Below are 20,774 nucleotides of genomic sequence, written 5' to 3' on the forward strand. Positions count from 1 at the left end.
TTGGCTGTCTCCAATGCACCTTCCTGTATTATGTTCACGTTTCTTTGTGGTTTTTGTTTGTTTTTTTGTCCTAATTTTCTTTGGGAATATAAAACTACATATGTGCCACTTCTTTGCCAAGGCCAGGTAGATATATACTTGCCTGTATATAATGATCAGATGCTACTTTTTGTATATCTGGCAGAGCTTGACCTTGTTTGTATACCTGCATCATTTCTCATCTTAATTTTCCAAAAAAATCTCAAAAGTTCCTCACAAGAACATGGTGCCAAGTAAAATTGATCTCATGTTCAAGAAGGAACTGCAGATGCTGGAAAATAGAAGGTAGACAAAAGTGCTGGAGAAACTCAGCGGGTGCGGCAGCATCTATGGAGCGAAAGAAATAGGCAACGTTTCGGGCTGAAACCCTTCTTCAGACTGATGCAGGGTGGGGGGGAGGGGGGGGGAAGAAGAAAAGAAGAGGAGGAGCCAAAGGGTTGAGGGAGAGCTGGGAAGGGGAAGAGACAGCAAGGGCTACCGGAAATTGGAGAAGTCAATGTTCAAGCCGCTGGGGTGCAGACTGCCCAAGCGAAATATGAGGTGCTGCTCCTCCAATTTGATCTCATCTGCCTGTACATGATCCATTTCCCTCTATTCCTTGCACTTCCACATGTTTATCTAAAAGCCTCTTAAATGTCACTAGGGTATCTGCCTCTACCACCACCCCTGGCCACTGTGTAAATAAACTTGCCAACAAATCTCCATTCCACTTTCCCCCTCTCACCATATACCTATGCAGTGTTGGACATTTCCACCCTAGGAAACATAGGTTGTGACTGTCTACCCTGTCTATGCCTCTCATTATTGATATGATATAGGTAGCGAGGAAATCAGAGGAAGAATTATTGCCATAAAGGTTTGTTATACTAATAAATGTAAAATAAAACCATAATTTCCCTTGAAGGCGTGAAAATAAAAACCAGGAAACATATAAAATAAAAAACTATCCCAATATTCCATATTTCACAATTAAAGGTACTGTATACAGAGGTTCTATCAAATCTATGTTAGTGTCCAAATTTGCAAGTTAGGAAACAGATATTTCTCCTTAGTTAGTTCCTAGAGCTACTAAATAGTTCTGTTTAGTAATTTCTCTGACACAGGTAATTGTAAGTACCAGAAATGGCTACAAACAAATTGCTCTGATTGGTGCCTAGGAAGAAACTACAGATACCAAATTATACCGAAGATAGACACAAAGTGCTGGAGTAACTCAGCGGTCAGGCAGCATCTCTGGAGAAAAAGGATGGGTGGCGTTTCGGGTCGAGACCCTGCTTTAGACTCTAAGAAGTGTTCAGACGTCAGAGACTTTGGCTCTGAATGGTATTTGGTGAACATTGTCACTGAAGGATATCCATGTATCCCACATTATGTTCAAGTCACACAATGTGTGATAGAGTGGTGCTCATTCACATCTCAGTACTTAATTATCTAAAGAAAGTCACAGTACCATCAAACTGGAAAAAAAAAAACTTGGCTCCTAATGGACAACTAAGTAAGAGATGACAATTGTATTAGGTTCTGGCAGAAAGGTTTTTGTGGTTCCTTGGATGAAATCATACGATGGAAGTTATGTTTATGCAATGCTTTCCAAGAAGCCAATGAGCCACTTAATCAATGTCATAAATGTCAAAAATGCATCAGTCCAGTTTGCAATACATGCAATAACTTCCCTTTTTCTATCATATGTCACTTTTCAGGGGGAAAAATAGATTAATTAGCACACATAGTGCAGAAACAAAGAACTGCAGATGCTGGTTAATATGCAAAATGACCCAAGGTACTGGAGTAACTGAGCAGGTCAGGCAGTATCTCTGGAGAACGTGGATGGATGATGATTCGGGTGTCGACTCAAACAGTCACATATCCATATTCCCAAGAGGTGATGCCTGATCTGCTATACTACTATGCAATCTTGTTTCGAAGCAAGAAATGGCGATGCAGTGGTGGTTATCAGAGTTTATTCCACAGTGATCACAGAACAAACTTGAGAGGAGCAGATCTACTGCCTGTTCTACTGATCAATACAGGCAACTGGAAAGAGGTATTAGATTCTATACTTAAATTCCATTTACCATAGGTATTTAGACACCCCTATATTAATATAGTGGTATTTGTATCCTGAGCAATGATTGAGGGCTTTTTCCTATAAATCAGTCCTCGTGCTGTCTGTTGTATGCACTTAAAATGACACAAGGTCTAATTTGTGTGCGGGAGAGTAAATAACAAGACTATGGAAATTGCCTGCTGTGATGGCAAATTGACTTGTCTCATTCCTGGTTGTACTATATTTAAAAATGAAACTTGTGTAAGCTTGTGGAACACAATGTAAGATGATTGGTGAATCTATTAACCAGAAAACACATTATATATTTGAAGAAATATTGCAAAAAATATTCTGCACAGAGCAAGGAAGACATTAGGATTTCAGAGATTTATGGACTGTTGGTATGTACAATGTATTCTATGATTGATAATATTGGATTACATTTGCACAAGCACTAGAACTGAATATCAAAATACTGATCTTAATTGGTAATTTAGGTTGTGCTTTCTTCAGAGTGCAGGATAATTTCACCATTGAAAATGTACTAGACTACACCAAGGAAATAACAAGCCTTTCTGTACAATTATTTCGCCACAACTGCAGTATTGTGTCCAGTTCTGGGCAACACACATTTAGAAACAGAGAGGGTATAAGAAGAGATTAACTAAAATGATTGGTGGGATGAGGGACTTTTAATTATGTGGATGGAGTTGTGGAGCTGGGGTTATATTCCTTGAAGTGGAAGAAGTTGCAAGGAGATCAGATGGAGCTATTTAAAACTACAAAAGGTATAGATAATAAGAAGCGAAAAACTGATCCAATTGGCAGTAATTAACAAATAGAAAACTTAACGAAGATGATTTGCAGAGGAAGCAAATGTGAAGTGGTGAAATGTTTTATTTAATACAGGTCTGATAATGCTTTGCCAGCAATAGTGACAGAGGTCGATTTTGTTATAATGTTGAAAAGATTGCTGAATTTACGGGACGGTGAGGAGAGTGCAGCAGAAGAATGCAGCACCTGCTGGATAGCGTGTGAGTTGTGCTACTTTGCATGATAGCTAGCTTTCTTCCCTGTTGTAATCATTCTGAGTAGATTGTTAAATTGAGGACTCCCTGAACTGCCTTCAACCTGTGAACTCCTCTATGATATGTCTGTCCTGCTGCTTTGGTAAAACTATCCTATGGATTTGAAGGAGGAGTCAGTACGTTATCTCTAGGATGTAACGTAAGGAACAACAGATGCTGGTCTACAAAAAAAGATGCAACATGCCGGAGTAACTAAGTGGGTCAGGCAGCATCTCTGGAAACCATGGATAGGCGACATTTCAAGTTAGGACCCTTCTTCAGTGTAATTGTAAAAGGGGGGGAGAGAAAGCTTTAATCGTGAGTGCACAGCTACAACAGGCTTTTGCTTGGCCAGTCTTTCGGGCAGATTTCCCAGTTTAGACCCCAGATGATCATGAAGATATGCAAAATTGATTGGACTGGGAGTGACTTTCTAGTGTCTTGTTGCAAAGCCTAGGACAATGCCAGCTGCTGTTGGCCCAATCTATCCTTTTCCTGTTTTGCACATAGGGGTTATGGTACCACTCCAGTCAGGAACCACATATTGGGCAGACTGGAAACAGAGACCAGGCTTTCTCCCCTGAAAAAAAATAGGCGAGTAAACTAGAATACTCAGTCCAAAACTGAGTGAAATGGACATACTCTATGTCCTACAAGAGTCCATTTAGCCACAATACATAGATTCTTCCCTATTTTTGAAATGCTATAAAAATTATTTGAACTCTTAAACATAACTGATTTTGAATGAAGTCCTCAGTCTTTGTTTTAATTTTAATAAATTGATTGCATATGTGAAAGTTTGCACTAATCTCACTTTTTAAACTCAATCTTAAAGATTATGAATTAATTTGGTCGGATCTATAATTCTCAGGGCAACACTAAACAAAGATAAATTGCCTGATGTTGCATATTTGTTGTTCATATTAAGGGAGAGAATAAAAGCAGGTTACATCAACAGATTTAGGAGTGACGTACAAACCATACAAGATAAGTTGATTAAACCCTTCCAGTCTGGCAATCACTGTTAAGATCAAAGTTATATCAACTGGGTGTAGATTGTGCCCGATCCGGTATTAAGAACTGTCAAAAACATTTTTGTCATCCCAGAGCACTGAGAGTTAAGAACCTGTCCCACTAGGACATCATTTACGCGACAGGCCGGTAGTGCCTGACGCGCGACAGTCGCGCAACGATCGCGCGTGTCATCATGCGTCCGCACAGCCGTCTGGAGCGCGTGGCGTCATTTGAAGATAAACACAAAATGCAGGAGTAACTCAGCGGGACTGGCAGCATCTCTGGAGAGAAGGAATGGATGATGTTGCGAGTCGAGATTCTTCTTCAGTCTGAAGAAGGGTCTCGACTGCATTTTGTGTCTATCTCCAATTGTCTTGGCCCTGCTCTGGGAGTAGGAGTGGGGGCGGATCCGGATCTGCAACGGCCGTGAACCCCAGGCCGAGCTCGGCGATCGGTTGCCTGCTTCTGTTGCTGTTGGAGGTGAGACGTTGCGCCGCAGCAGCGTGTCCCACTTGGCCGTCATTTAAGCGACAGGCCGGTGGTGCACGAAGATTTTGTGCAGAACTAAATCATGGAACGCTGCGCGATACCGCTCACAACTCCACACCTCCACGCCACTCCATGCGCCCGTCCCGCGCTATCCACACGCTACCCACACGCTACCCACACATTACCAGGTCACATAAATGGCGCGCAAATGACGGCCAAGTGGGACAGGCCCTTTAAAGTTAAATATTTTGTTTTTACCCAAAGTGATTGTATTAACATAATTAGAAAATAATGGAACAGAATGAATAACCTGTTTGGCCATAAAGTGACTGCTATCCGTTCAGTATCACATGATTTCAGTATGGTTAGAAGAGCTCGGCAGCATCAGAAGTCATTTGCAAATTGAATCCACAGAGAATTCCCCTGGACTGTCATCCTCTAGTAAAATACCAACATAACAAAAACATTTAAGTCATTATAATTAAAATCAGCCAGTTTTATTTTCCTCTCCCAAATTAGAACGAATGTGACAGAAAATTTTAATTATCTTTCCATATGATAATTTTCGCACTCATATAACAATTTGTTCATCTTTTTCCTCCCATGAAATCAATAGTCACCTCGACAGAAGAAAATATTATAATTCAGTGAGGATGTATACCATTTATCCACACTGAAGACTGGGAGATCAGTCCAATGCCAGTCCAATCACAGATTTGCAAGAGGGCTATTTTTCCTATCGTTTTTAAGCAGGATGCAAGTGTGATTGAAGAATTTTTATTATACTGATTCCCAAAATCCTTTTTACAATACAATACAATATACAATGCAATACCGTTTATTGTCATCTGAACCTCAAATGAAGTTCAAACGAAATTTGGTTTCTGCAGTCATACAACAAGAAAAGAACCAAGACGCACACCAACACAATTTACACAAACATCCATCACAGTGAATCTCCTCCTCACTGTGATGGAAGGCAAAGTCTTGTCTCTCCCCTGCTATCCATTCTTCTCCCGATGTCAAAGCCCCCGACGGGCGATGGTAAGTCCCACGGCCATTAAGGCCACGTCAGGCGATGTAAGGCCCTGCCTGGGTCTTGATGTTGGAGCCCCTGACGGGTGCTGGCAGGTCCCGCGGCTGCTTAAACCCAGCCGGGTGATGTAAGGCCCTGCCCAGGTCTTGATGTTGGAGCCCCTGGCGGGTGCTGGCAGGTCCCGCGGCCACTTAAACCCAGCCGGGTGATGTAAGGCCCCGCTCCAGGTCGCCTTCAACCCGCAATTCGGGTGGGAGAAGTTGCCATTGCAGGAGCTCTGAAAAGTGGTCTCCCACCAGGGACCCGCGAGCTCCCGATGTCATTGTCCACCGGACTTGCAGCTGGAGCCTCCGAAGCTCCGGAGATGGGCCGCAGCAGCGCGCCACCACAGCTCTCCATGCTCCGAAGTCGGCCAGCCCCACGATGGTGAGTCCGCAGGCTCCGCGACTGGAGACCCCAGGTCGTTCCGGTTGGGAAAAGTTCGGGTCTCCGGTGCAGGGAAGAGATTTAAAAGTTTCCCCCACCCCCCACACATACACAGTTAAAAACAATTTAAAAACCACTACAAACTACACTCAACGGGACGAAAAATTAAAAAAAGACAGACGGACTGCAGAGGCCACTGCAACGTCAGTCGCGCCACCAAACTACTGTTACTTGACCACACTACTGTTACTTGACCTATGTACATTTCATTATGTAAAAAAACATAAAAATAATTCAATAGCAAATTACTCCTCTCGACCCATGTGTAATATTTTTAATCTCACTAAACATAGCAGAATTTAATGGGTCATCCCTTCACTATCTGCAGCCAGTATGAAATTCCAGTATTGTCAATGAATTTACAGCAGGGAACAGGACATATCCAGACCGCTCTCTTTAAATTACATTTTCACACAGACTTCTCCTCCCATCATTTCACTTCTTCTTAGACTCCTCGAAATTGGCCTTTGGATCTGTAAATAATTGATCCAGTAGTCTGATCCAAGAAAGTTGAAAGCCTGTGCCGTTCTGCTCATGGTGAGGCTGGTTCTTAACTTTTCAGAACTGACACACCAGGAGATCCGCGATGTTTGTTCAAGCTGAGTACCTGAGGTCTGTGGAATCAAACACAGAATGAGAGTTAATAGCGCCAGTCTGAAGACCTTGTCTGGGATTTCTTCAAGTGCAAAAGTCTGGAATCACTCAGCTTGTTTGCATTCTAGGAGGAATGTTTTATTGTCCAATGTCCATTTAGTGCCATTTCAAATAATGCCACAAGGAGAAAAGAAATGCAAGCCAGTAAATAATCACCTTTACTTCCTTAGAAGATTGAGAAGGTTCAGTATGCGAAGGAATACACTCTTGAACTTCTACAGGTGTACAGTAGAGAGCATATTAACTGGTTGGTAGACTAAAATGCTGGAGGAACTCAGCTGGTGAAGCAGCATCTATGGAGAGAAGGAATATGCGACGTTTCGGTTGACTTAAGTTACAATTTTCGAATAGACTTTCCAAAAAAATAAATATGTGTTCAGGAATCTCTTTTATTATTTGCTGCAGGTTTTACTGTGCTCATAAGTAAAGATTATTTTGCGTCAGATATTTAACTCAGTTAGGATTTTTCAATCTGAATGCCCTTGAGAGAACTGACTGTGATAAATATGGGAAGCAGAGAAGAAATTGAAAATGTTGGCTTCGGAATTAGTTTGTGCCAGCTGCTGTAATAATAGTATGCTGGATCGGGTGGACCTAAGGAACATCTAATGGGCCTGTCCCACTTAGGCGATTTTTTAGGCGACTACAGGAGACTATGCAGTCGCCACATGGTCGCCACGCGTTCGCGGGTGGTTGCCGGGAAGTCGCCTTCATGGTCGTGAGGAGTTTCAGCATTCTGCATCCTACTCGGCCCCTCGGACTCAATCAAAACGATAGCAGGCAGCCTTGGAAGCCTTACTCCATTACTCAAACCTCACGTCAAAAACCTTGGTGTGATATTTGACTCCGCACTGAAATTTGACAAACAAGTCAATGCCGTGGTAAAAGCTAGCTTCTTCCAGCTTCAGACAACAGCTAAAATAAAACAATTCCTCCAGTTTGATGACCTCGAAAAGATCATCCACTCATTTATCTCCTCCCGCCTTGATTACTGCAACTTCCTTTACACTGGCATCAGCCAATCATCCCTGTCCTGCCTGCAATTGGTCCAAAACGCCGCAGCGAGACGCCTGACGGGCACCCGAAAAAGGGACCACATCCCCAATTCTGGCCTCACTCCACTGGCTCCCTATGCGGTTCCGAATCAATTTCAAGCTCCTTCTTTATGTATACAATGCCCTTAATGGGCTTGCCCCCACCTACATCAAAAATCTGCTTACCCACCACACCACCTCCAGGTCCCTCAGATCGGCCGACTTGGGGTTACTGAACATCCCGCGATCTAGGCATAAGCTCAGGGGCGACCGTGCTTTTGCGGTTGCAGCTCCTAGACTTACCTTAATTACAGCGCCAACCTTCCTGTTCATCGCGGTGTGTGGCTGTATCACATTGGATTTGCACCGTGAATTTCACTCAGACAGCGCTCCCCCCACCTTTCCCTGTCCCCCGCCTGCATAACTGGTTGGTGAAGGAAGAAATGTGTGTGTGTGTGTGTGGGTGTGGGTGTGTGTGTGTGTGTGTGTGTGTGTGTGTGTGTGTGTGTGTGTGTGTGTGTGTGTGTGTGTGTGTGTGTGTGTGTGTGTGTGTGTGTGTGTGTGTGTGTGTGTGTGTGTGTGTGTGTGTGTATGTGTGCGTGCTTCAGCCGCCTGTAAAATCGTCTAGGTGGGACAGGCCCATAATACTGACTTTGAGGTTATAGTATAACAGAGTAAATATCTGTGACAGCATATTGCAGTCGCATAAGTGACTATATTGCATGCTGGTCTGGGGAATGATGCGAGTGAGTAGGGGAGAGACCGAGCATTTGGTTAAGAGGTGACTTTAGCCAATACAAGATCAGGGCAAGGGTGAGGTGGATTTACTTTTCACGTGACAGGAACCAGAGGAAATTCAGCCATCAGAAAATGGAGTCCAGATGGCTTGATTGGGTAGAGCAGGGAATCAGCACAATATGGGAAGCTGAAGGATGAAAGGTAAGTTTTGGGAGTATCAGTGAGCAACATCCCTGTCCTCGGAAGTACAATTCCAACTCAGTGGCTCCAGGAGTAATTACCAACGATCGCTTCCTGGAGTAATATGGTTTCAGTTTCCTTGCAATGCCACAAAACCATCATTGCGTCCTGAACTTCCATCTACCTCATTGGACACCTTCGAACTATCTTTAATCGGACTTTATTGGACTTTATCTTGCACTAAACCTTTGTCATGAATTTGTACATATGGCTTGATTGTAATCATGTATATTCTTTTCGCTGACTGGATAGCACACAACAAAAAGCTTTTTACTGTACATGGGTACACATGACAATTATAAACTAAACTAAACTTGATTCCTGTCTGACACAGAAGCAGAATCACACGTTCTACTGCGAATTGTGCCCGAAACTGCCTGGTTGACTTAACCCAGAAATGTTCTTTCTCACATTTCACTTCAGGAAACGGCTAACATAATTCTTGCAGCATTGAAATAAACAAACACATTTCCGACAATCATACTTTTGATTCACGCTTGCACCATTCCACCAAATGGCAATTGTAGGCTTAAGTCTTCCCAGCCATATGGTGGTGAAGAGGATTACAATTTCAGGTCATTGTGAATGCAGGGAGGTCGCCTAATACTCATTGAATACCTTTCTTCCAAAAAATGGGCTTCTTTGAATGAAGCTACAACCGTTTTCATTTGGGAGCATTCACAAAAACACATCCCATATACGATCTAACCAATAATTAAAGAGAATGTAGAAGATTTCTCCGAAAATGACACAGTGTTTGTTTCAGGCACATGGATTCGATGTCTCATATCCTTATTTATTCTTCTTTACCTGCTCCTTCTCAGGCAATTAGGATTAAAGAACACTTGCTTCCATTCTGGGTTTGATGATGCTGAGGTGACTGATGAGGACAATACAATGAACCAATTATTTTGCCATGAGGTGGGTTGGAAGATTGGGATTGAACCCTAGCTTATAGTTTCTGTCCTGTGCCTCCTCCATGGCCACAGTGAGGACCATCCCAAATTGGAGGAACAGCATGTCATATTTCGCTTGGGTAGTTAACACCCCAGCGGTATGAACATTGACTTCTCCAATTTCAGGTAGTCCTTGCTTTCTCCCTCCTTCCCCTCCCCTTCCCAGCTCTCCCACAGCCCACTGTCTCTGCCTCTTCCTTTCTTTTTTCCGCCCCCCCCCCCTCCCGACATCAGTCTGAAGAACGGTCTCAACCCAAAACATCGCCTATTTCCTTCACTCCATAGATGCTGCCTCACCCGCTGAGTTTCTCCAGATTTTTTGACTACCTTCAGTTTTTCCAGCATCTGCAGTTCTTTCTTAAACCTAGCTTATAGGAGGACTGTTCCGAAGCCGAATAACAGTGGGAAGGAAGCTGTTCTTGAATCTGGAGGTAAGTGCTTTCAAGCTTTTGTACCTTCTACCCAACGAGAGAGGGGAGATAGAGCGACCGGGTGAAAAGGGTTGAAAGCGCTTGTGAACTTCATCATTGTGACTATCTTTGCAGGGAGGTGGCTTCCAAAGTATGGGTGGACATGTTCTTCACTGCACAATAACTCCCAGAAAACCAGGGAGCAGCACCAACCATCACACATGGCCTTTCTTAAACTCACTAAAGACTTTGACTCCATCTACCAAATGGGGTGATGGAGCGCTCTCCTCAGATTTGGTACATTTAACCCATAATGAGCACCTTTGTAGATATTTTAAAATTTATATTAAGCATTATGTCAAAATCAGCGGTTTTTGACTTTAAGTTAATGACTCATATAATAAGAGTGTTTGGTGGAAGTTCAGTCCTATTTTCTTAGTTTTATTTCATTCAAACATTATGCAACTCACTGTATAAGTGGTTGTTCACATTTATATTACATTTAAAGCTGCTCTTTAAAAGGAACATGGTTTTCTATCATTAATGATGAGCAGTTGTATGTTTACTTACTATCTAAAGTGGGCAGCATGGTGGCACAGCGATAGTTGCTGCCTTACAGCGCCAGGGACCCGAGTTCGAACCTGACTACGAGTGCTTGTCTGTATGGAGTTTGTACGTTCTCCCCGTGACCTGCGTGGGTTTTCTCCGAGATCTTCAGTTTCCTCCCACACTCTAATTAACCTACAGGTTTGTAGGTTGATTGGCTTGATATAACTGTAAAATTGTCCCTAGTGTGTTAATGTGCGGGGATTGCTGGTCAGCGTGGACACGGTTGGCCGAAGGGCCTGTTTCCGTGCTTTATCTCTGTATCTCTAAACTAAGATTGTCAGGATGAATCATTTTTTTAAATTCACACAGATTGGAATTTTTTTAAGTTTTCATCTGAAATGATTAAATGTTACATTAAATGTTACATTAAATATAGAATAGAATAGAATGCCTTGAATTGTCATTCAAACAGACAAATATAAAGCTTAACTAAAAATACAATTAATTGAATATCATGAGAATTGAAAGCCATTTTTCGACGGTTTCTGCCAATTTGGAAAGACCATCTGTCAAAGTAGATTTGTATCAGTGTATAGGCATAGTGGCTCTTTTCTTCTCCAGGTTTCGGGAGAGTTCAATGATGTTCCCAGATTTCATATATTATCTGACTTTTAGAGATGCAACTTAATTACAAAGGGCAGAACTGTTCTATGGTCCCCTTTGTCTACCCACAATAGAGATGTCTTCTGATGTTTTAACATGCACGAAGAAGGTCAAAAATTAGGCAAGGTGATGAAAGAGCTAAATATAGAGAAATAATGTGGCTACTCATTCAGAAATGAGACTAATGCTCTTGTCAAATCCAAGGTACCCATTTTTCAACAGGTGAACCTCCTAGCAAGTGAATGGCAAATAGTGAAGATGCTTCATTTAATTGTTGAGAAAAAAAAATCCCTCTCATTATTTGAAAAGGTTTTGAAAGAAGATGTATTTCAAATGGTTTCTGGAACTCCAAGCAATCCAATAATAGCAGCTCCACTGACTAAAATAAACAGTGTACATTTTAAGAGTCATGGGGCTATAATCAGAAACCATAGCCAAATATGGAGATCTTCCTGACTTCTGTGAAAATCAAAATAAACATTTATTGCCTTTGTTTTAAAGGAATAGACATTTACAAGTGGGCAATTTATAAGTAATTCCCAAGTGTATCAATATTGTCACCTTAGTTTTGATATCTGATGTGTTTATTCATGCAGTTGTTATGTTTTGCAACAAGGGAGTTGCATACAAAAACATTAGAAGCCCAGCTGACTGTGGTGCAATTGGTACTGTGCGGAGACAACCTTTTCAGGATTATATTTTTTGTCATAATAAGCACTGGAACCTAGGCACTATCCAGGGATGATCTGCAAATGGCATAACATTCGTGGTACTGAAGTGCCAATCAAAGATGATCTTCTCCAACAATGGGGAATCTGACTACCTCCCCTTGACATTAAGAGGCATTACCATTGTTGATGCCTCCATCATCAATATCCCGAAGGACACCAATGAAGAGAAACCCAACTGGGCCAGTCACATAGGTTCTGCGGCTCAAATGCAGGTGAAACATTGGGTATCCTGTGGTGAATTACTCTTCCCCTAGGCCTTTCCACTATCTACCAAATCAGATACATGGTGGAAAGGAGAAACAAGAACTGCGGGTGCTGGTGTACAAAGAAAGATACAAAATATTAGAGTAACTCAGCGGGCCAGGTGGCATCTCTGGAGAACATGGATAGGTAACGTTTCAGGTTCCTTCTTCAGAATGGAGTTATTACGCTAAGTTACTCCCACATTTTGTGTCTTTTCGCATGATGCAATAATCTCCACTTGCCCCATTAACTGCCGAAATATTTATCCCCTCCACCATTGGCATACTCCGCCTACATACCAGATCAATTTATCGCAATGACATTGATTGAGGATAAATATTCTCTAAAATGTAAGACATAACATCCTTGCATCTCTTTAAAATAAAGGCATGGGATATTTTGCCACCACCTTAGTGAATAGCAGCAGCATTGCTTTGACGTCTACCCCAAAAATTAAGAATTGCCTTCCTGCTGGCCCAGATGGTCAGATCCATGGAGTTGGTCGAGAAGCAATAATGTTCTGCTGCTCAATCTCGACTGGCACAATGAATACTAATTCTCTGCACAACAATGGGTATTGTCTCGAACATGCAAAGATCTAATAGAGAAATTCACTTAATGTCGGGTGATGCAATGTTGTAATTTGCTGCTCTGCAGAGTGGATGCAGCAAATCACTTTTATCTATTTCAGGGCGCTTAGATGCACACACTATGGGGTCAAAGTTTGATAAAGTCATTAGATTCGGAGAAGATTGGAATGTAGTGTAAATGTCAGCACGGAGTCCTGGTCTGTGTCCATATTGAAAATTCCACCCCATATTTGAAAGGTGCTCCAGAGATGCAAGTTGTTACTGCATCTTCTTTAGGTTAAAATATTGCCGAAGCCACAAGTTATAATTTAGTGCTTTTAGTTTAGTTTAGTTTAGAGTACCTGTGCGGAAACAGGCCCTTCGGCCCACTGAGTCTGTACCGACCAACGATCCCCCACATTTACACACACTAGGGACAATATACACAGACACAATTTACACTTATACCATCCAATTAACCTACAAACCTGGACGTCTTTACAGAGCCTCTCTTCAGATATGAAGATCATGACATATTTTTGTCCACGCTACAGAGCCAGAAAGCACACACTTCTCAGGGCGGTTTGTATACATTGAGTAATTCTTTACTTACAGTCCACAAATTCCATGCTGTAAACAATGTCTATTCATTGCGACCGAAAATGATGGCGAGCATAGAGTTCAATTACTAATAGTGTCTATTGGCTTGCCTCACATAAACTATCTAGTAATAAATTTAGTTACAATTAAGGGAACACTTGGAAACAATGATGTAGAGACATATTCAGTGTAAACTTTTCCCTTTATTTTCACATTTTTTTCACTTTTTCCTGAGGAAAATTCCAGAGGTGCAGACAACAATCCCGCACCTTATTTCCCCACAATCAAATACATTTTATAGTTTGGTAATTCAACTGTGGAAACTGTCACAGCCTGCTCCAACACTGCCAATGAAACATACTTTTCAATAGGGTCCTCTGCGAGATTGCTTGCATCTTTGCCCTCACTATCCCAGAGCTGTGTATCATATCCAAAGGCATCCTGATTGAAATGGTCAATCTGAGCACAGAAAAATATGATAAGCATTCATTAATTTCTTTGCAAACCTGAATGGTATTGGCAGATTGTGTTGTGTAGTTACGTGTCGATTCAATTCTATAAAAAAAGTTCTTTACCATGAAGATGTTTTCTCTTAAAATAGGTAGTACTTTACCTTGAAAATGTTATAACTACAATAAAAAAACATAACCTGCTATTTACAATGTGTAGGAAGGAACTGCAGATGCTGGTTTACACCAAAGATAGGCACATAATGCTGGAGTAACTCAATGGGACAGGCAGCATCTTTGGAGAGAAGGAAAGGGTGATGTTTCGGTTGGAGACCCTTCTTCAGACTGAGAGTCAGGAGAGAGGGAGACACAGAGATAAGGAATGTGTGAAAACAAGATTGCAAAAGAGATAAAGATCAAGGACAATGTCAGAGAACATGACAACAAAGCAAACAGCAGTGTCATTGTTGAGTTACTGACCATTGTCTGAAGAATATTTATACCATTTAATTTTCTTTTTTTTTAAATGAATATCCACAATAAACCATATCATTTTATATGGTTGCAGATAATTTAATGTTGATGCTTGGTCCAATGGCATTTAATTCTTCCCATATTTCCATCATCTCCTATCAGAGTACACTGAGCACCTCGGGTCACCTAAGTTCAACATCTGAAGAAGGGTCATGACCCAAAACCCATTGCTTATCTCCAAAGATGCTGCCTGTCCCGCTGAGTTACTCCAGTTTTTTATGTCTACCTACAAACTAGGGGCAGTTTACAGTGACCATTTACCCTAACAATTTGGAAATCTTTATGGTATGGGAGGAAATGGAAACATTGGAGGAAATGCATACAGTCTTGGGAAGAACATGCAAACTCCACACAGAGAGCACCAGAGGTCAGGATTGAGCTCAGGTTGAGCTCAGCTCAATTCTGGTTGCCCCGTTACAGAAAGGTTGCGGAGGCTTTGAAGAGGGTGTGGAAATTGTTTACCAGAAAGTTGCACAAATTAGAGAGTATTGGCTAGAAGGAGAAGTGGGACAAACTTGGATTGTTTTTCTTAGAGTGTCAGAGGCTGAGGGGAGAACAGGTAGAAGGATATAAAATTGTGAGGGGCATAGATAGGGTAGACTGTCGGAAGTTTTTTTCCCAAGGTGGAAATGTCAAAGACTAGAGGGTATGGCTTTAAAATGTGAGCGCCAAAGTTTAAAGGAGGCATGTTGGGCAAGTTCTTTACAGAGGAAATGATAGATGCTTGGAACACACTGTCGGGGTGGTGGTGGAGGCAGGTGCAACAATGGCATTGAGGGGGCTTCAAGAACAGAACCAGGATATGCAGGGAATGGAGAGATATGGATGATGTGCAGGTAGAGGAGATTAGTTTAAATTGGCATTATGTTCAGCATGGACATGGTGAGCCGAAGGGCCTGTTACTGTACTGTTCTACATTCCATGCATCACTGGAGCTGCAAAGCAACAACTCTCCCAGCTCCGCTGCTCAGAGGTATTACAGATTTTACTTCTGCACTGCAACGCCAAACAATCCTCTTTATGAAAGAATATCTCCCTAACACTTCCTTTAGGATGAGGTTCCAGTCATAACTTCCATACCAATACTCCACAGCTACATGACGTATCAAATGGGGTTGCATCTGTAAATACATTTCATGTACCAAACTTTTTGCGATGCTGCACCTCACCAATTGCTTCCATTCTCTCAGTTAATTTGTTCCAGAATTGAGCCTCGGGTCACCTAAGTTCAAGTGTGAACCCAGACATGGAAGATGTAAATTATTTAACTATCTCTGATGAAATGGAACCTGATGTACTACCGGCAGGAGCCACTGGATAACAATCAGAAGTGGGAAATCTGGCTTGTGGGCCGGATGTAAAATAATGATGAGACGGAGTAAAGGAAGGAGATTGAGAACCTCGTGACCAGGTGTCGAGAAACAACCTTTCTCTCAATGTCAGCAAGTTAAAGGAGATAATGATCGACATCAGGAACCAAAGCGGTACACATAACCCAGTTTGCATTGACGGTGCTGAAGTAGAGATGGTTGAAAACTTCAAATTCGTAGGAGGCAGTATCACCACCTTCTCCTGGACCACCCATATTGAAGCAATGACCAAGAAAGCACACCAACACCTCTACTTCCTTTGAAGGCTTAGGAAGTTTGGCATGTCCCCTACAACTCTCACCAACTTCTACAGATGCACCATGGAAAGCATTTTATCAGGATGCATCACAGCTTGGTTTGAGAACAGCTCCACCCAAGACCACAAAAAAATTGTGGACGTAGCCCAGACCATCACACAAACCAACCTCCCTTCTATTGACTCAATTTATACCTCATGCTGCCTCGGCAAGGCCAACAATATAATTAAGGACGAGTCGTACCCTGGCCACTCCCTCTTCTCTCCTCTCCCATCAGGCAAAAGGTATAGAAGTGTGAAAATGCACACCACCAGATTCAGGGACAGTTTCTTCCCAGCTGTTATCAGGCAACTGAATCATCCTGCCACAACCAGAGAGCAGTCCTGAACTACTATCTACCTCTTTGGTGATCCTCGGACTATACTTGATCGGACGTTGCTGGCTTTACCATGCACTAAATATTATTCCCTAATCATGTATCTATACACTGTAAATGGATCGATTGTAATCATGTATTGTCTTTCTGCTGACTGGTTAGCAAGCAACAAAAGCTTTTCACTGTACCTCGGCACATGTGACAATAAACTAAACTGAACTGAACTGAATGTGTAAGAACTGCAGATGCTGGTTTAAAGCAAAGATAGACACAAAAATGCTGGAGTATCTCAGCGGGTCAGGCAGCATCTCTGGAGAGAAGGAATGGGAGATGTTTCAGGTCAATGCCCTTCTTCAGTCTGAAGAAGGCTCTCAACCCGAAACGTCACCCATTCCTTCTATCCAGAGACGCTTCCTGTCCCGCAGAGTTACTCCAGCATTTTTATGTCTATGAACTGAACTGAACTTGTGTTGTCCCTATGTTATACATCACTGTGATGGAGGGTACAGTTGTACAATCATCTACATGCCCACCCCCCCCACCCTCCCCCCTCCCCCCTCCCCCCTGGCTCAGGCTGAGTGAAGTGGATGGAGGAATTCAACCCTCTAATCCTTGACTTCCTGATCAGCATGACCTCAGTTCCACAGCAGACACTTTGTCGCTGAGCCATCAAGATCACTTGTCAACTCATTGCTTTGGCTGAAGTTGAGATTGCGTTTTGGTAACTTGTACATGTAAACAAAGATTCCATGCTTGGTTACATAAAGGAAAGAGAAATATGTTACTGTATAAATAATTACAATAAATCTATGAAAGCATTCATTACATTTCATGTTAGAGAGGCACATCGTTAAACTTAGTGTGCAATTATTCCAATCATTTCCAATGCCATAAAGTAAATGTCAGAATCTATTAACAGAAACTATTAATCAATTGACTAATCCAGATTAATTAGCCAGTGAACTGACATCCCATCAGGAGACGAAATTTGTAGGAAGGAACTGCAGATGTTGAGTTAAACTGAAGAGAGACACAAAAAGCTGGAGTGACCCAACGGGAAAGGCAGCATCTCTGGAGAGAAGGAATGGGTGCTGTTTCAGGTTGTGACCAGACAGGAAAGTGATACGAGAGATATAGGCCATGATGTAGAGAAATATAGAACAAATGAATGAAAGATATGCAAAAAAAGTAACAAAGATAAATAGTGATCCTTGATCATTGTTACTTTTTTGCATATCTTTCGTTTATGCACGGGCTACCACAGGGGGCAGTGGTCTGAAGAAGGGTCTCGACTCGAAAAGCGACCCATTCCTTCTCTTTAGAGATGCTGAGTTACTCCAGCTTTTTGTGTCCCATCGGGAGACAACAGCCAGGGAGGCTTCTTCCGTTTGTTTGCTTCCTCACACGAAAGGGGCAGGTTAATGGGACAAGCAACTGTCAGTCATAATACCTTCAGAAGCCTTCCATTGGGAAAGGTGTAACATCATCTGAGCGGCAGCTGTTAACCCGTATTGAAGGCACTCAGCCTTCCTCAGTGACTGCCTCCTGCAAGAATCCATGCAGCTGGCCAGCCAGCCAGCAAGCTGCAGGAATCTCTGACTGTGCTGCAGCACCCTAGATTGTATGATATGACCCCCAGACTGGAGAATGTCTATGTAGTTAGTTCATTCATTATCCTGTATGGGTTCCACAGGACCAGTTCCGGGATGGGATGGGATGGGATGGGGGGTGGGGGTACTTAGGTAATGTGATCCTTCTCAGCTGCCAAGAATCCCTCCCTCAGGAAATACCTGTCAGTGGGGGAGGGGGTGGGGGGGGAGCTGAGTATTACCGGGTTAGAATAGGAAGGGATTCAGACAGAGAGAGCATTGTCGGCACAAGCTAGTGTGTCAGGGCTGTGTGACAGACTGCTATATCCTACAGGCACATTCTTAGGCAATCAGGCTTTTAGTCCCTGCTTGTCAAGCTGGCAGCAAACGTCATCTTTACCATTCCACAGTGAAATCTCTCCAGTTCCCCTCCAGGTACAGGTGTAGTTCAGGCTGCGGGTAGAGCCAAGTTTTCTGACAAATAAAAATAAATGCGGAATATTTACATTTTCCACGTTTAGATACTGTGTTCACGGTAATGTGGTAGATGCTATCAGATGAGTTATTTTGTCTTCTACTGATGCAAACACAATTTATGTTTTTTGCATGTAAATGCTGTCAGGTCGAAAGATTTTTTAACACATTCATGGTCAAAAGAAAGTTAGAAGACTATGGTTAGTCGCAGAAAGTGAACTACTTTAAACCTAATTCCTTTCTGCATTCTCCATATCTATCCTCTGTGTGGATCATCCAAGGATACACTTCCTCAGGCAGTGCTCCAATACCTTTATCAAATAGCCTTTGTTCACATACAGGTCTGAATACCAGTAAGTTATTCAGATGCGGGGTGTAGTGTCTGTAGGAATTTCACTGTTAGTGCTTTTAAAAGTAAGAAAGGAGGTAGGCTTATCAACAGGATGTCCTTGCGTGGTGCAGCACTACTGTGTTGCTGTCTTACAGCACCAGAGACCCGGGTTTGATCCTAATGGATCTGGCTGTCTTTACGGAGTTTGTATGTTCTCCCTGTGACCACGTGGATTTTCTCTGGATGCTCCGGTTTCCCCCCATACACCAAAGACGTACATTTTTGTTGGTTAATTGGCTTCAGTAAAAATTGTAAATTGTTCCTAGTGTGTAGGATAGGCCAGTGTTGGGGTTGATTGCTGGTCGGCGTGGACTCAGTGAGCCAAAGGGCCTGCTTCCACTCTGTATCTCTAAAGTCCAAAGTCTTTCATAGAAGGTAGTCGGCTCAGAGCTGAACCGCAGTCTGGTGCAACACTGGGTTACAGTCAGCCTCAGAGTACCCTCAGTTTTAAAGGTGCCCTGACACTCGGGTTGCCAACTGTCCTGTATTAGCCAGGACATCCTGTGGACTAAATTGGTTTGTCCCATACGGGACCCATGTCCCATATTTGACTGCTACTACTCGGGTCGAGAGGACTGTCGAATCGGAGAGCCGCGTCCGACCTCGCCTCACCTGTCCCGACGTAGTGCAGCCCATGGAGTGCAGTAGTAGAGCCTCGCCCGCGGCCCCGCTGTCCGACCTTCGAACCTTCGCTTACCGCCGACACCACCACCCCTCCTTCTCATGGCCGATCATTGGTTCATGAGTTGAATGGGGTGATGGACTTTGCACGCGTGTCGTGCGCAAAGTCTGGCGCCCGGGCCAAAACTCCTCAGCTGGCATGCCGCCTGGGCTTTGTGTGCAGTCCAGCACCCAGGCCAACTCATCATTCACCCAGTCATGGCCAAGCCGGTCAACGAATTGCCGTCGGGAATTTGTCTCTTATTTTGACCTTTTGTCCCTTATTTGGGAGTGAGAAAGTTGGCAACCCTACCTGACACTGAAGTATATCACATACTTTTGCTTATTTTATTATAAAATAAATAAGCTTATAGAAATCCTCATCTATTTGCGCACAAATTTATCTGCTAAATATTTACTTGCGTACTGTTATTAATTCAACTGATTATGAATTCAGTTGGTCCACTCTTTTTGACCTCTGACATCCGCTCAAATGGGAAGGCACATTTCTGAGCCTTGAAGTGTCCACTCTCGGTGACCTCAATACAGGTGGTTCACTGGAAATTTACGAGGATGTTGACAGGACTCGAGGGCCTGCCTATAGGGAGAGGTTTAGCAGGCTTGGACTTTATTCCTTGGAGCGCAGGAGATGAAGGGTGATCTTCTGGAGATGTACAAGATCATGAGCAGAACATACGTATAGGGTAGGAGTTTTTTACCCAGAGTAGCGGAATTGAGAATCTGTGGAGAAGACAGAGGTTTAAGGTGAGGATGGAAAGATTTAACAGGAACCTGAGGGGCAACTTTTTTACACAAAGGGTAGTCGGTGCACAGAATGAGCTGCTGAAAGAAATGGTTGAGGCAGGTACATGGATAGGATTACCTCCCTCTCCCTATCGCTCCCCCACCCAAGTCACACTAGCTTCTCATTCTCACCCAACAAACATCTAACAATGGCCTGTTTCCTTTATCATTTTTACTGTTTTGCATTTCTTTCATTCATTGTTCTTTATCTATCAGCATCATCGTCTATATCTCTCATTTTCCTTATCCCTAACCAGTCTGAAGAAGCGTCACGACACGAAACGTCACCCATTCCTTCTCTTCAG

At 42.8% G+C, this 20,774-nt stretch overlaps 2 long non-coding RNA genes across 2 annotated transcripts in view; one reads left to right on the plus strand and one right to left on the minus strand.

Moving 5' to 3' along the window:
- Nucleotides 1-6,212: 6,212 nt before the first annotated feature.
- Nucleotides 6,213-20,774, minus strand: part of LOC116970953 — a 110,056-nt gene continuing 95,494 nt past the window's right edge. The window contains exon 3 of the long non-coding RNA XR_004411364.1: nucleotides 6,213-6,792. This is a non-coding gene — a long non-coding RNA (uncharacterized LOC116970953). The remainder of the gene's footprint in view (nucleotides 6,793-20,774) is intronic.
- The window catches only part of LOC116970955, a 39,832-nt gene continuing 25,766 nt past the window's right edge, over nucleotides 6,709-20,774 (plus strand). Inside the window, exon 1 of the long non-coding RNA XR_004411368.1 lies at nucleotides 6,709-6,790. This is a non-coding gene — a long non-coding RNA (uncharacterized LOC116970955). The remainder of the gene's footprint in view (nucleotides 6,791-20,774) is intronic.

Source organism: Amblyraja radiata, chromosome 3 (genome assembly GCF_010909765.2).
Source record: "Amblyraja radiata isolate CabotCenter1 chromosome 3, sAmbRad1.1.pri, whole genome shotgun sequence".
NCBI lineage: Eukaryota > Metazoa > Chordata > Chondrichthyes > Rajiformes > Rajidae > Amblyraja > Amblyraja radiata.